General features: G+C 37.9%; 1 long non-coding RNA gene across 1 annotated transcript; it reads right to left on the bottom strand.

Moving 5' to 3' along the window:
* Nucleotides 1–13,977, bottom strand: LOC140268695 (uncharacterized). Its single transcript, XR_011907556.1, has 2 exons — nt 13,667–13,977; nt 1–457 (listed from the first exon to the last, which is right to left on the bottom strand). It is a non-coding gene; the product is annotated as an uncharacterized lncRNA (long non-coding RNA).
* Nucleotides 13,978–14,193: the final 216 nt, after the last annotated feature.

The following is a 14,193-nucleotide window of genomic DNA, read 5'->3' as shown; positions in this document are numbered from 1 at the left end:
CACATTCATAAATGATTTATTGTCGTATTGAACACATATTGCACACACACACACATTAACAGGCAACTTTCTCTGTGGTTTCTGACGCACAGGGAAGATGATCTGTTGTCACGCAAGCTGGCTTCAGTATAATGTTGCATCTGTGTTTTTACTGAGATACAAGATGTTGAGAGTTTCACTGGGGATGCATTAATGCTCTGAGAGAAAACAGCCTGCAGTATGTGGCTTATGTGAAGCTTGTGGGGGTGGGTTCAGCGTACCTGTGAAAAGTAAGTGTTGTGTAAGAGTTGAGTTTGTTCAGATGTGTGTGTTCACACTTATGTGGCGCTCTTTTGTGGTGATACAACAGGCCAAATGAAAAACAAAAACAGGTACATGACTCATGGCTGCAAAATCCAGATGGAGAAAAGAATGAGGATGAGGCGGTAAAAGTCCTTTATGTCCTCTTCCTCTGAACCTGTAAAAACAGGAACATATTTATAATTCAGAAATATCTCACATCTTTAACATTGCCTTTGTCTTTTGAGCTAAGCACAAAATACAGGAAGGAGGTACAGCCTCAGTACGTGTTGCGGTGTTCAAAGAAGCTCTTACATAATGTTTAATTTCATAAAAAACAAAGAGATAAGATCAGAATCCAAGTTGAAATTATTCTTTGTTTTTTTTTCTCATATCAAACTTATGTTGCTTGTGGCAAACAATCAGAGCAGAGACACGCAAAGACAAATACAGCCAAACACATATTCCTTTTATAAATACAACTTTTGAACAGTAATAAATCTGTTCTAAATCAAAGTATAAGTTGGAGATCATTTGTTTTCATAGACTGAACTCAGACTAAAGTTAAAACAGATTTGTCTTTGACAAGGACTGAGGTTAAATGAAATGCTAGAGGAAATGATAGGTGGCAAATCTGACAAAGAACACTCTTGGCAGTGAGATGGGAACGTGAATATATTGGCATCAGCAGTTTTGGCTTGTTTCGATATGGAACAAACAACACAAAGCTGCAGCTGCAGTCACAGAGTGGGGCAGATTTTCTTTATGACAGAAATCCCTGCACCTGAGCTGTCTGATAGTCTTTATTCGTAGTCAGGGCGCCACTTCTGTTAGTTTCAACATCACCATACCCATACCTATACCCATATCTGTATGATAGGGACCAGGCAGCTCGTAAAGCAAACCTGAAACAAAGAATGAGCTGCGGGGTGCACCCCACTAGTTTTTGAACAATCAGCTGATCAGTCAGAGTTGCAAACATATTCTACTAACATCAGTATCACTGGCTCAGTTAAGTTTGGTTTGATGAAGAGAAAATTTCAATTTAGGCTCTGTGTTAACAACAAGGAGTATTCCTGTTTTTAAGAATTCTGTCTCAACATTGTTTAATTTGGCTCGACAGTTGCAGAGTTCTTATTCAATAGATTTGACTTTCTTTTTTGCAATTGAACATTTGAAAAGAAAGTCTATGGCTTAAGGCATTAAAAGTCATCAAGAATCTTAAAATACTGACTGTTGTTGTATATTAGTATTGTTTAGTCTGGCGGTACCAAGCCTTCTTACTGGCAAACTACCAAAGTCTCATCAGGTAAATCGGATGGGTCTTGAATTATAAATCAATACAAATAAAGAAATAAACCCTCTGCAACGATATATGCTTTTGGATTTATGATTATTCTATTCTTTGCATACTTTTTATAAAAATTTTGATTCAGTTATTATAATGAAACCTTGGTAGAATTTCCAAAAAAAATCACATAATCTTTCACATTCTGAAAAAAAAGGATTTCTGTGCATTTATTGATTTTTCTTTTAATTGGGATTGTGTGACGCAATCATTAGCAGGCAGAGGTCACTACACATCACACATTTTCTTACTTTGTCCTTGTTTTCCCAACAGAAGAAAACTTGGGATGCTCCATGTCATCACATACAAAGTGGCCAATGTATCATACTAATCAGCTGACACCATCAGGAGTTGTGTGAGACTTACTTACAAATGGCTCTTTTCCAGACTATTCACTAAACTTCACCTTCCTATCGGTGATATTTTGAAAATAGACAAGCGAACTTTGAGCCCCAGCTGATCATCATCACAATATGATGAATAACTCTGAGTGTAACTTGCCATAATTTTTATTCATTCATTGTATTTTACAAACATACCAAATGCCCTTTAAATCATACAAGCCCATACTAATAAAGGCAAAGAAATAAACTTAACTGCAACTGTCTTTTTTCAGTATTCTGAGTAGTTGTAACTGTCATTGAGTGTTATCAATAAGTCTGACATATGCTGCTAGAACTGCAAAAAAAAAAAAAAAACGAATGAGGGCTTGACATGTAATTACTGAAGTACATCCCGTAGCGTAAGTGTCACCCAAAAGAGTTTTCCAGGAGCCTTTGAGGAATTCAATGTGGCAGATTCAGCTGGAAAAACTCTGCTGCTGTGATGTTTTAAAAATACCAAACCATCAGCAGCAGATTTCCTCCATCATAAGCTTTAGAATGTGAGGTTTAAGTTCGAAGAGGATGACTGGATACATTTGTGTGTCTCCTCTGCTCTGATTATTAAATGATTGCACTCTGCTCTCGCTGTCTCATGGAGAATTGCCCTGATTCCGACTTTGTCGGAAAAGTCTCATGAGTTCTTACATACTTAAAAGAGCATTTCAATTGGAAGCGTTAATTACACATGCAAATATTTGCAAATAGTGTGGTATCCTAAGTCGAAAGGTGATCGTATTGGTTCAATGGGGCTGAGTCGCTGTCTCTAGAGGGCCTAACTCCGGTTCCTGCTGAACTGAGCCAGTACTCTTTAATATCTAACTGTTATCAGCTCAGTAGGCACAGGAGGTTGAGCCCAGGCACCTGCACACCCCAGTTTTCAGCTCAAAGTGAAGCAATCACCAGGTACACTGCTACAGGAAGTGAGGACATTAAACGAGACAGATTAATTTCAGTTAAAAAAGATTCATGACAGTAACTGTATTTTTCCAGGTGAGCAATTATATCTTGTGTTACAGTGTAGAAATAATATTCAAACAACTCAGCAAAAGCAGCATCTTTCCAGACATGTTATACAATATTCTGATTTATAAGCATTTTTTATTGAATTGCTTCTTTTACAGAAAGACGTTATATACTCTATACAACCCCCCAGGAAACCACCAACCTATCTGCAAAGCTAAAATGTAGGTAAGTGAAACAATATGTCTGTATATGTTTTTTATAGTTTGTTTTGTAATTCTGGTGAACTTCTCATTTTAATCAATCATTTGGGTTTGCTGTGATTTCTACCGTTGAACTTCATATGCTACAGAAGGCATATTACAGTCAACTGTTAGCATTTTTGTTGCTAAGTTGACCTGTTGACATTTAAACATCAATTCAAACGATACACAGTTATTTTGTTAGTTTAGTACTTTTAGAAATATGAAATTAAAAAAGTGCTTTAAAGATTAATCAGTATCAAGTAACTGTACAATTTGCAGTGGAAAGCTGAAATTAGTTCAAGTTTTTAAAGTAGCAACAAAGGAGGTTCCCAGCATCAACTGGGCAGAGCTTTGTATCTATATATCTGTAGACAGACACCAGCAAAATACCTCAAGTCCAACTGTACAGGGAATCCGGTGCAATGGGGGTAAGTAATTTTGCGAGTGAATGAACGTTAATTTGCATTAAAAGCAAAAAACTTGGTCTTAACACATTAACATGGGTTCACTTTGACACTACGAGTTAAAATAAATCAATTTAGATTGAAATTTTATATGAGGAAACACACATTCAGATTTCAAGATTCAGAGCCAAATTTGAGTTTGTCAGTTCCGGTCACTTGAACTCACCAAGACTACACAGTAGGCGTCATTTGCCTCGATAGACAGATAACTGTTTTTGTTGTAAAAAGAAAACATACTGCAGCTGTACAACATGCAATACTGTATAAATCCTATGATACGAATGTTTTCTGCATTTTTGTGCTGCTTAAGTCGTTCAACTTTCAGAAACTGTGACAAACATTGCCAAATTCCAATGTGCACACAAAGAATAATGTCAGTATACATGCACACAGATACACAGATACACAATCAGTGCTTTGCTTTCATGACCACCCAGACAGTAAATGAGCTCAGAGTTCACAATTATGTTTGCTACTTGTTTTCCCGATGGGACATTTCCTTTACTTCCTTCCTGTATGAGTAAGACCACCCCTCCCTGCCTCCTGCCTGCAGTCCTCTGCTCTTCTCTATCTCTCTTCTTCTAGTCCTTATTTGTGTCTCCACAGAGACACAATCTCCTTTGTAGAATAGAGTAAAGATTACACATTACTCAGTGCCTTTGAGACTTTGCATTCAACATATTGTAGCAAAGAAGTTCGTTATTTTTTAAGTGGATCCTTTGATGGAAAACGTGTGTCGTCCTTTGGCATGTCACTTACAAAACCAATATTTCCATCAGACAGCATGTGTGTATATTTCCAAACAGTATCATTGTTGAGAGTAGGAAGAAGAACCACAAAAATCCAAACTGTACATTTTCTGTTTTTTTCTCTGAAATGATCAAATAGCCTTATATTGCTCGTGGCAGGTTGTGGCTCCACATCATTTCACATGTTCTTTTGAGTCCATTTTCATGTCTTATGGCTGTCATAAAAGTAAGAAGCTGGTAAGGTTTGTGAGGAGCGGAACTTAGCCACTGTGAACACAGGCTTTCACTGAACTGTTCACAAAGCGAGCTAAGTCCTTCACCTCCAACAAACTCATACGGACGGCATCCTGTGGACACGACTTCCAGTTGATGCGTGCAACACCTACTTCTTGTTTAGAGTTAGATGAAAATGTTGATACCCGTTCCATGTCTTTATAGTTACATCACCAGCAAAAGGTGAAGTTAGCTTAAGTGGAAAAAAAAATAAGGCGATGAAATAACACTTTTAACACATGCATTATGGAGGATTCTCTATACTTCTACTTCATACTTTGGTGCATTATTAAAAATGCCACTCTCCATCAGTTCTAATAAAGATTTCATTCAAACATGTCAGTATGTTTTGAATAATCCTGCTTACAAGAAATGCACTTACTTACACTACCCTTAGACAGACTGATGGATGAATGGATGGATGGAATTGACCCTACCCTTAGAGTATAGATGGGAATGAATGTGTGAAAAAATAGTGAAAAAAAATACTAAAACAAATAATTCTTGCCCAGATTATAGAGACTGAAATTTATCTATATCTATATATCTATAGATATAGATATATGTGTGTGTGTGTGTGTGTGAGTGTATGGGAATATTATACTTACATTGGATTTGAAAGGAACTTTATGATGGAATATGAGGATGCTATTAGATATATAGACAATATTAGATATGCATAGACATTATCTTATAAATATGTGCTGATTTACTTAAAGGAAATAAGATAAACAAAATGCAGTCTATGTCTTATTTCTCTAGTCTGAAAGAGAACATGTTGAACCAAAATCTTAAAATTAAAGAAAGGAGCAAAAAGAAAAAAAATGTCAGTGAGTATTAGAGCTGCTGGGAGGGAGATGTAGAGAAGAGACAGATTATCTCTGAACAACACCTTTAATACATGAGCAAATCAATAAGACATACTTTGCTTTGCAGAGGGGTGTAACAAAGGATTTAATGCAGTGGAGTTCATATCTACATGGATTTTGGGATCAGCGGTCATGTTTATTTTACCTTGTTTTCTTTAATGAAATGTTATTTAACCAGGCAAGTCATTAAAAACAAATTCTCATTTACAACAGGGGCTTGGTATGTATTGGAGACTTGCAAGGGCTTCAGCTGTAGCTGGTTGGAAATCCCTGGCAATGTGATTTTCATTACATCACAACCAAATCACTCTGCCAGGAATCCCTCCAGCGAAAGCAACTATTCAGAATCCTGTTTGGAAAGGCGGAGGCAGAGGAGGAGGAGGAGGAGGGATGGAGTAGAGGGTTGACATACAGAAAAATGATGCATGTTATGTTGAGAGAAGGATGCAGGTGACGACAGAGAGGGAGAGAAAGAGTTCAGACTGCTGGTGTCTATCTGAGTATTCATTAACATGACAGAGTACATTTACCCCTTCATCACTGTGTAATTATGGGACATAGACTTTTAAATGTTAACATATGCACACTCTCACGTCATGCTTGCGGTGTGTGTGGGTTGATGGAGTTTTCTTTCATTGACGCACCTGGACAAACAGAACTACATTTCAAATCTATAGGCTCCGGGTGATTGTAAGCATGGGCACAGGTGGGTCAGTCCTTATGTGCTTATGAGATCGTGCGTAAGTAATCCATCAAGCTTGTGCTTTGGAGTTGTGCAGGCCTGTGTTGGTTCAGTTGTCAGAGAGTTAATCCTCATGCTTTTATAGTCGCACACAGCAATCATGCAACCGTACAGAGAGGCAGATGGAGTCATTTCAACAAAAAATTCCTAAAATGGCTGCATTGCATTGTTGTGCATGTTACACATTTTTTAAAAGTAACACAAGAAGATCCAGCAATCAACATTTCTGCCTGATTCTGGCTAAAAATACAGAAAAAAAAAAAAAAGGTCAGGATAAGACCTGGATGATTCGTTTATGATGAGAGATTGTTTATGAAAGAGGTTATTCATACGAGACTAACAACAGTTTGCTTAATCATCCAACCACCCATCCCTCTTTATTCTTTATACTGCATAGGCTGATTTTAAGCTTCTAGTGGCACTTGAACAAACAACAGATTCATCCTTGTACTCAAACAGCTAGTCTTGGAAGGATTTTTTTCTGTTTTGAAATAATTGTTGCTCATTTGTCTCAGAAGAGGGAGTGATTTTACCCATGAGATAAATATGGATGAATTCTATTCAGTAAATAAACTTATTCTGCATTGTGAATTTCTATCTATGATCAAGTATTTCACAGCCTTTTTGTGACACATATAAGATAAAGCATGCATATATGACAAGAAATCAAATGAATGAATGATTGAGTGAGTGATTGAATGCTGGCTCATGATAAACAACTGTTACAAGATAACCTTTGAGGGTAAATATTTGGTAGAATGACAAATTATCCAATCTAATTATGTCACATTAGTCCCTACTATGAATTTGAATTAGTTTCATCATAGCTCATTGTCATTGCTCTTGTCACAAAACTTTCACGGCTCCGCCACCTGCATGCTAACCAGCTTCCTTACATGCTTCAGTTTATCTACGAGTCGTTCTATAATGTCCCATTGAAAGCATGTGCATTTAAGAAGAAAATAAGAAGTAGGAAGAGGAGCCGCTGTGCTGGCAGAGAGCAGGAAAGTCAAAAAAGAAATTCACACCATCTGTATTATGTCATTGTTGGCCAATTTTTTTCAATGCTGAAAACATAAAATATATATAAGAGACATAAAAAGGGAGTTAAATGCAATGAGTATGTGCTCATGCACAGCCAACGCCTGCTCAATTTTGAGCTGAAGGAAAACATTTGAGGATGGATCCCTGCAGACTCATGGGCCGGTATAGATGACTTGGATGCTAAAACCATGAAATGACCCTTAATCAACTAGAGTTTCAATGATAGGAAAACTGCCTCTGTTATTATTATTTCAAACTGAGACAGTCAGTAATTAAGTATATTGAAGAAAGCAGTTCTTTGTTCTTAAGGACATGTCTTCATTTCTTGATTTCCCTCCAGGAAACATATTTTCACCTCTTATTTTGCATCTCAGAAACACAAGTAAAAGGGTGCATATGGCTGGCCTTTGCAAATATTTATCTCAACAGTGTTTGAGGAAATATGTGTGACCAGTCCAGAGTAAACAGCAGCCTTCCTGTTCCTCTGACACAGATATTGTTAGTTAAATATTTCTGCAATGGTTGGTTCTTACTTTCGGAATAACTACAACATATCCAGGGAGAAAGGAGGTGTTTGAGAACCTTCAGGTTTGAGTCAGCCATCGTGCACACTTTCAAGCTTTAAAGCTACAAGAGTATAAATAATATTTTCATATCAATAATGTATCAAACAATAAAATCCCATGCTCATAATAGCAAATCCACAGACAATGATAACCTGACTCTGCAGTACCCTGCAGCTTTATGGAGGGTTTTTGCACATTTTATTTGTTTTCCTTGCCTACTGCATTTGGTGCCCTTTCATCCCTCTAACCAATGCCACATACATCTGCTAAATTAGAACTAAAAGGAGAGTAAATATTGTCCAGAAATCCACCATTAAAATCCAAAAAGCCCACTAGATCCTGTAGTTTTATCTGCAATTTTTTTTCTACACAAATTAAGCAAAACTGACGAATAAAGTGAGACCCAGCAATGTGAAGGTCTACAAAAAAAAAACCAAAACAACCAAAAAAAAACAAAATCCAAATGACTTACTTGAAAGCGCTGATCACGTGTCTATAAAAACAGACTCACGTGGCAACACTGAAATAAAATCTTACTTTCAACCAGGATGAAACCTTCTCCCCCCTTGCCTGTGGCTGCTTTTCAGCTATGACTGTTTGACAACTAAATGAGCAACAATTGGCCTGGCCAAGCTCCAGACTGCCTGAGCTACCCAATAACAGCAGGAAGTACGTACATGACTAATGTCCTCCACTCCACACTCTTTTTTCTCAGTTCTCTCATTTTCCACCCTTCATTCCTCTAACACAAATAAGACAGTTCAGTTCATCCCAACCCATTTCACTATTCTTTACCAGTGAGTCAAAAGTTAGAATTAACCTTAAAATAGGAGCTTGAATAAATTTTGTTTAACGGTAGTTTGTCAAACGGGTTTGTCAAAACGGTAATAATGGTTTGTGAATTTTGTCCAGTCAAAGGGTGAAAACTGGTCTTGAAATGAATCCCCATTCAGGCCTCATAGTTTGAAGGAAATGATTTTATCACAGTTTCAAGCGTTTTTCTGAGAACTACTGGGTGGGAAAAAAAGAAAGCAGCTGCTATAAATCTCTGAAGCCTATACATTTTAATTACACTAAGGCCTCACAAACGCCGTGTTTGCAGCAGAGCCTGAAGCTAGACACTGAAAACCTTTAAATACAAGTGCTGGTATGTCCCTTAAAATGATAGTCGTAGAGATTGTAGAAAATTGCTTTTTCTCGTCATCCTTTTATCTGGTATGCTTAAAACATAAAGTGCTGCTTTGGGCTACCGGGAAGCGCATCCATTTGCAAGGCACCCAAACATTAACAGCTGCACTGCAATCTGGGAATGCATTAACACAACACTCAACACATAGATGGACCTCATGTATTGGAGGCTGTTAAACAATCTCTGCTCCTCTCAGCTTACCTTCTCACTCGCTGGAGAGTAACTCACCAGAGCGCTTCTCTTGTGATTACCCCGTGATTTTAACAGCCTCAGCTGTGCTGTATTTTGGCTAGACTCTTTTTCTGGTAGCAAGCCAAGGCACACATGATTGGTCGGGGTCTGTCTGGGGCTCGCACATGGTTGGCTTATCCTAGTTTGACCTACGGCATCCAGTAACCTGCACTAAACTGCAGCCACAGGACAATCAGATCAGTTTTAATGCTTTGTTTGGATGTGACTCTGTAAGTCACTCCCTTGTTAATACATAATGGTGTCCTCACACCAAAAACTGAAGAAGCACTGAACTGAGTGGAGACAAAGGCGTTGCTGCATTTTTGTAAACTTATAGGATGGTTTCCTGAGCCAATTGGCTTTATGCCCGTGGTGTGAGGACCGGTGGGCAGGGAGAGGGGGAGAGTGGCACAACAGACAGGAAGAGGGAGCAGTGGAAAGTCAGAGCACGGAGACGTGACGTATGGGTAGACAGTGAGAACTTTAACAGGCCTAAACAGAGTCCCTTCAGAAACTGAGAGATTTAACTGCCGATAACCTACTTTTGCACTGCAGTTATTTTGGTGTTGGACCATTGATATGCAGAGCTCAGAGCAATGATCCAAAACTTTTATTTATTCATTTATTTGTAAAACTAGATGATTTGGGAATTTGCACGTCGTCTTTTAAAGTCTTCTGTTTTAAGGCCAAGTACACTCTGTACTCTAGAAATTCCCAACTATTACACCCGATGCCCTACGCCAATTTGATTGATTTATTGATGACTTTTAGCTGTCTTTTTATTTTTCCTGGGAATTTTTGATCTTTCATGCTTTGCAGAGAAAAAGCTCTTTGCTACCCTGTGCGTATTATTATTTATTCAAATCAAAAGATAAGAGACTTGTATGTCATTATGTTTACAGTTCAACTGGAACTTAAAGATTTTGTAATTACATTCAAATTCAACAGCTCCACTGGCATTCGTTTGAAGACTTTCACATCCAAGCTTAACCTGGGATTAATGTCTGTTTTCAGATAAAATCTAATTATCCACACATGTGTACAACTGCATTTGAAAAATACTCAGAATAGGCCTAATTGCAAACCATAAGATGGTTTACATTTGCCTGTGAAACAAATCAGCTAAATTAATTTGGTTGAGGTTTGGCTGGAGCAGCCAAATCACTTCTGCAGAGACTCCTTGGCCATTATTTCTCTTACAGACCCGCGGCACAGAGAGTCTGGACAGTAAAAAGCCCTACAAGAGCCTTTAAGTATATTTACGTCTCTACGTGTTGCAGGGGAATTGTAAGCCTTTGCAGCTTCTTAAAGGGCCCTCTGCGGGCTCAAAATCTTGGGTCTGGGCTTGAATGGAAGCCCAAATTACTACTTTGGGTGGTTGGAACCAAACAGATCATTCATAAAGGCCTTTTCATAAGCAGGAGAAGATTTCCAAAAATATGTTTGCATTTCACACACAACATGAAGCTGATGCTAGCTATTTCTGTCATTACTGATTGGTCTGCATTTAATTTGAAATGAATGAAGTGATTATTTGGTTGATCAATGATTAAATAATCATTGCCCAGAAATGTATCGCCTTTGCAAAGACATAAAAGACAGGACACTTGCAGATATTTACATTTTTGTGGCTTGAAACAGCAAAGTTTTGCTCTCCTTCATGATTTTATCAATGAAGGATAAATTATGATGCGGTAAGAGACATTTCTGACAGTTTATTTTCTGTGATTCATTCAATCAATTACAATTATTACATTTAACATTAACAATCTAGTGTTTACTTGTAATATATAAAAATATGGCCATTTTTCAAATTATCTGAATGAACTAGAACTTAAACATTTTGTTTGGAATCTTAAGAATTTGTCTAGTTGCTTAAATTGAGCAGAAGATTAAAACTCACACTGACCTTGAACAACCTAACAGAGAACACATGTCCTCTGACTGCAGAGTATGAATGACTCTAACACACACTGATACTCATGCTTACACAGTACGAATCCACATAGTGCCAAAGACTGAATTAATTTTTCAAAAGGTTACTTCTACAGTCAACCTGCAGCAGGCATGTGAGCTGCTTTGACGAAACCCTGAGATGAGTCTCACCTAAAGCCAAGCAGCAGCAGCGGCAGCAGCAGTAATCATAGTTTCCCACACATAAATGAAGGTAAAGGGAGTTTACGAGGCTCGGAAAAATGCAATAAAAAGCCTTTCTGTGAATGCAGCCATCTGTGGAACTTTAAAAGAACTTCCTGTAAACAAGACTGAAGAGAACAAATCCTCTCACACTCTTCCAACACTCCTCTGCTGCCTAGAATTTGCCTTTCATCTGTTTTCCTCCATTTCTTACCAACTTTGCTTTGCTTTTAGCCTCAGATCTTTGAATATCAGCTGACAACCTCTCTTTCTCTGCTTTCTCCCCACATACGTTGTCCTCAGAACACCTTGCTTCACTTTGTTCAAAAATAAAAATTTCTTTTTGGTGAAACGGATGGCAAATTTGGGGTATAATCAAGTATAAAGGTGTCAGATGATAGATTGTAGAGCCAGATATTAGAAATTCTACGGGTGGCGTTAAATAACAGAGATAGAATATGCTGAAACAACACAACCCATAAAACAGTGTGTTTTCCCAGTTTCCACTGTGCACATGAAATACTAGACCAATAAAATTCAATCACTAGGGCCTGGACACTGTCTCAGTGCTGCTCCACTGATATCATATATTTTACTCGATCCAACGTTCATCTAAAGCCGTTTCACAGTGATGGGATAACCAAACTGATTTAAAATGTCATCGATCAAATTTGAAGAGTGACAAAAATCTCTGTGTTGTCGGTAGTTTTTAGCTTTAGTTTTTTAAATATCTAGTTAAGATTGCTATGATTGCTGTGTGTCACGATGTAGCAGAAATGCACATCTTTAAAGCCACTGAATTGAAAAAAGTGGGATAAAACACATTTAATGCTTTAAATCAGTCTTTGTGAAATATATATATATATATATACATTACACTACATTTCACGACGGAAGCAGTTGCGTTTCTTTTTAGTATACTTATTCCCGCTGTAATTTCATGTGCTGTTACAGTGATATGTTGCCACCAGTTCTTTGTTCTAGGCCTCAGTTTGTTAGAGAAGTTAAACCAGCTCTGGATTATCTCAACACGCTCCCGTTGACATACATACTGAGGCAGGTGTGTTTTTTCTTGGGGAGTTTAGCGTGTTTCGCCCCGGTTTTCTTGACAGTATCAGTTAGATTTTTACTGCTTGCTGACAAAACACAGATCAACTGTTAAAGCCGAACTGGGAAGGCAGTGAACTGGGGTTAGACCATTGTGTGTGTGTACATGTGTGCAATCGCAAACTGATGTCAGGTGGAAAAGTCTGGCTACTTCCTCTGTCTTTCAACGTATGGAGAGGAGGAAGGAAGACAGAAAGAACAAAAAAGAAAAAAACAAAATGAGAAGCCACATGGTCACATAGAGTTTTACAATGCGCTCGGTAGAATTTTGGCTGGAATTAACAGAAGCACCTTCAAATAATATATAACACATGATTAGTTACACAATTGGACATGAAAATGATTTTCATAAAAAAATTATTTGTAGTTTTTGGGAAAATTTGCTGTTCATTGTTTAGAAGAGTGGCGGAAAGCCAAAGAAATGATGGAAAAGTAAATACGTACAGACAATGGAAAGGTTTAGTGTGGCAGCAGGTACCCAAAATATTATCTTTTGATATTGAAGACAGGAGCTGTTTATATATACTCCGAATAAAAGAAGTTTAGTAACAACAGAAAAAAGTAAGGTGACACAGAGCCCATCATACACCAAAAATCATGCTAATCATCTTCTGTGGGCTGGAGCAATTAAATAGGCCTTGCTTTCTTTCATTCATTGCGGCTCATTCAGAGAATACAAACAACAAATTAACTCATTCATGTAAAAGAAAAAAAAATCTTGCAATTTCTAATTTTAGTTTTGGCTCATTTTCATTTTTTTTCTTTATCATTTCTATCACCTCATCCCGATCCCTCACAGACAGTCACATGCATGTATTTCCAAAAAATCTCGTAAAGCCATAAACGTGCAGACTCATGAAAGCTGCCAGGAAAATGGAACCCAGACAACACTTGTGAAGAAATTCAACTATTAAAAAAAGAAACAAACAATAACAGACACAAAAATACAAACTAGGCATTTTGAATAGAGAATAAAGTGCCATGTGCCACCATTGTGTAAACATTGTGTAAACTTTTTAAAACTATTCCACTAAATTAACAGCATATCATTTAAAACAAACATAAACTTTCGGACTCTCACCTCTTTCATTTTTACCTTTATCTGTGCCGCTGCATGAATCCAGAAGTAGATATGCTCTCATACCCACACATATCTTTGAGTGGACCAGCTTTTTTCCAAAAAAGAAAAACCCTGTTGCCTCCGCACGCTTAAGCTGAAGAGATCCAAAAGTCAGGGAGTGCGGCACAAAGTCAACACAGGTCACAGCGTGCACACATGCTGCTCACTAAAGCCTCAAAGCTCAAGTCCAAGCTCAAACACTGCTCGGAGCAGTTGCCTCGCTTGCTCCACCTCTTCTTCAAGTTTAAGGGTGTGGACTGAGTCAAGACTGTGACTGCGGAGAGTCCACATCATTCACACTGGTTTGCCTCTTGAAAACCACACCCAGCAGAGGGAGAGACCAGAAAGGGAAACACTAAAGTCTTCCCTTAATAACAACAGAGGAGGAGTGAGGAAACTTCGAGTTTCAGGGTCACCCAGAGCCTCGAAATAACCAGGCAACAGGTCCTGTTATGAAAAGAAATTATGACGCAGAGCAGCGGTAATTT

This window comes from Leuresthes tenuis, unplaced genomic scaffold, assembly GCF_036924035.1.
Source record: "Leuresthes tenuis unplaced genomic scaffold, fLeuTen1.0.hap1 SCAF_14, whole genome shotgun sequence".
NCBI lineage: Eukaryota > Metazoa > Chordata > Actinopteri > Atheriniformes > Atherinopsidae > Leuresthes > Leuresthes tenuis.
This window is presented reverse-complemented; position numbering and strand designations above follow the sequence as displayed.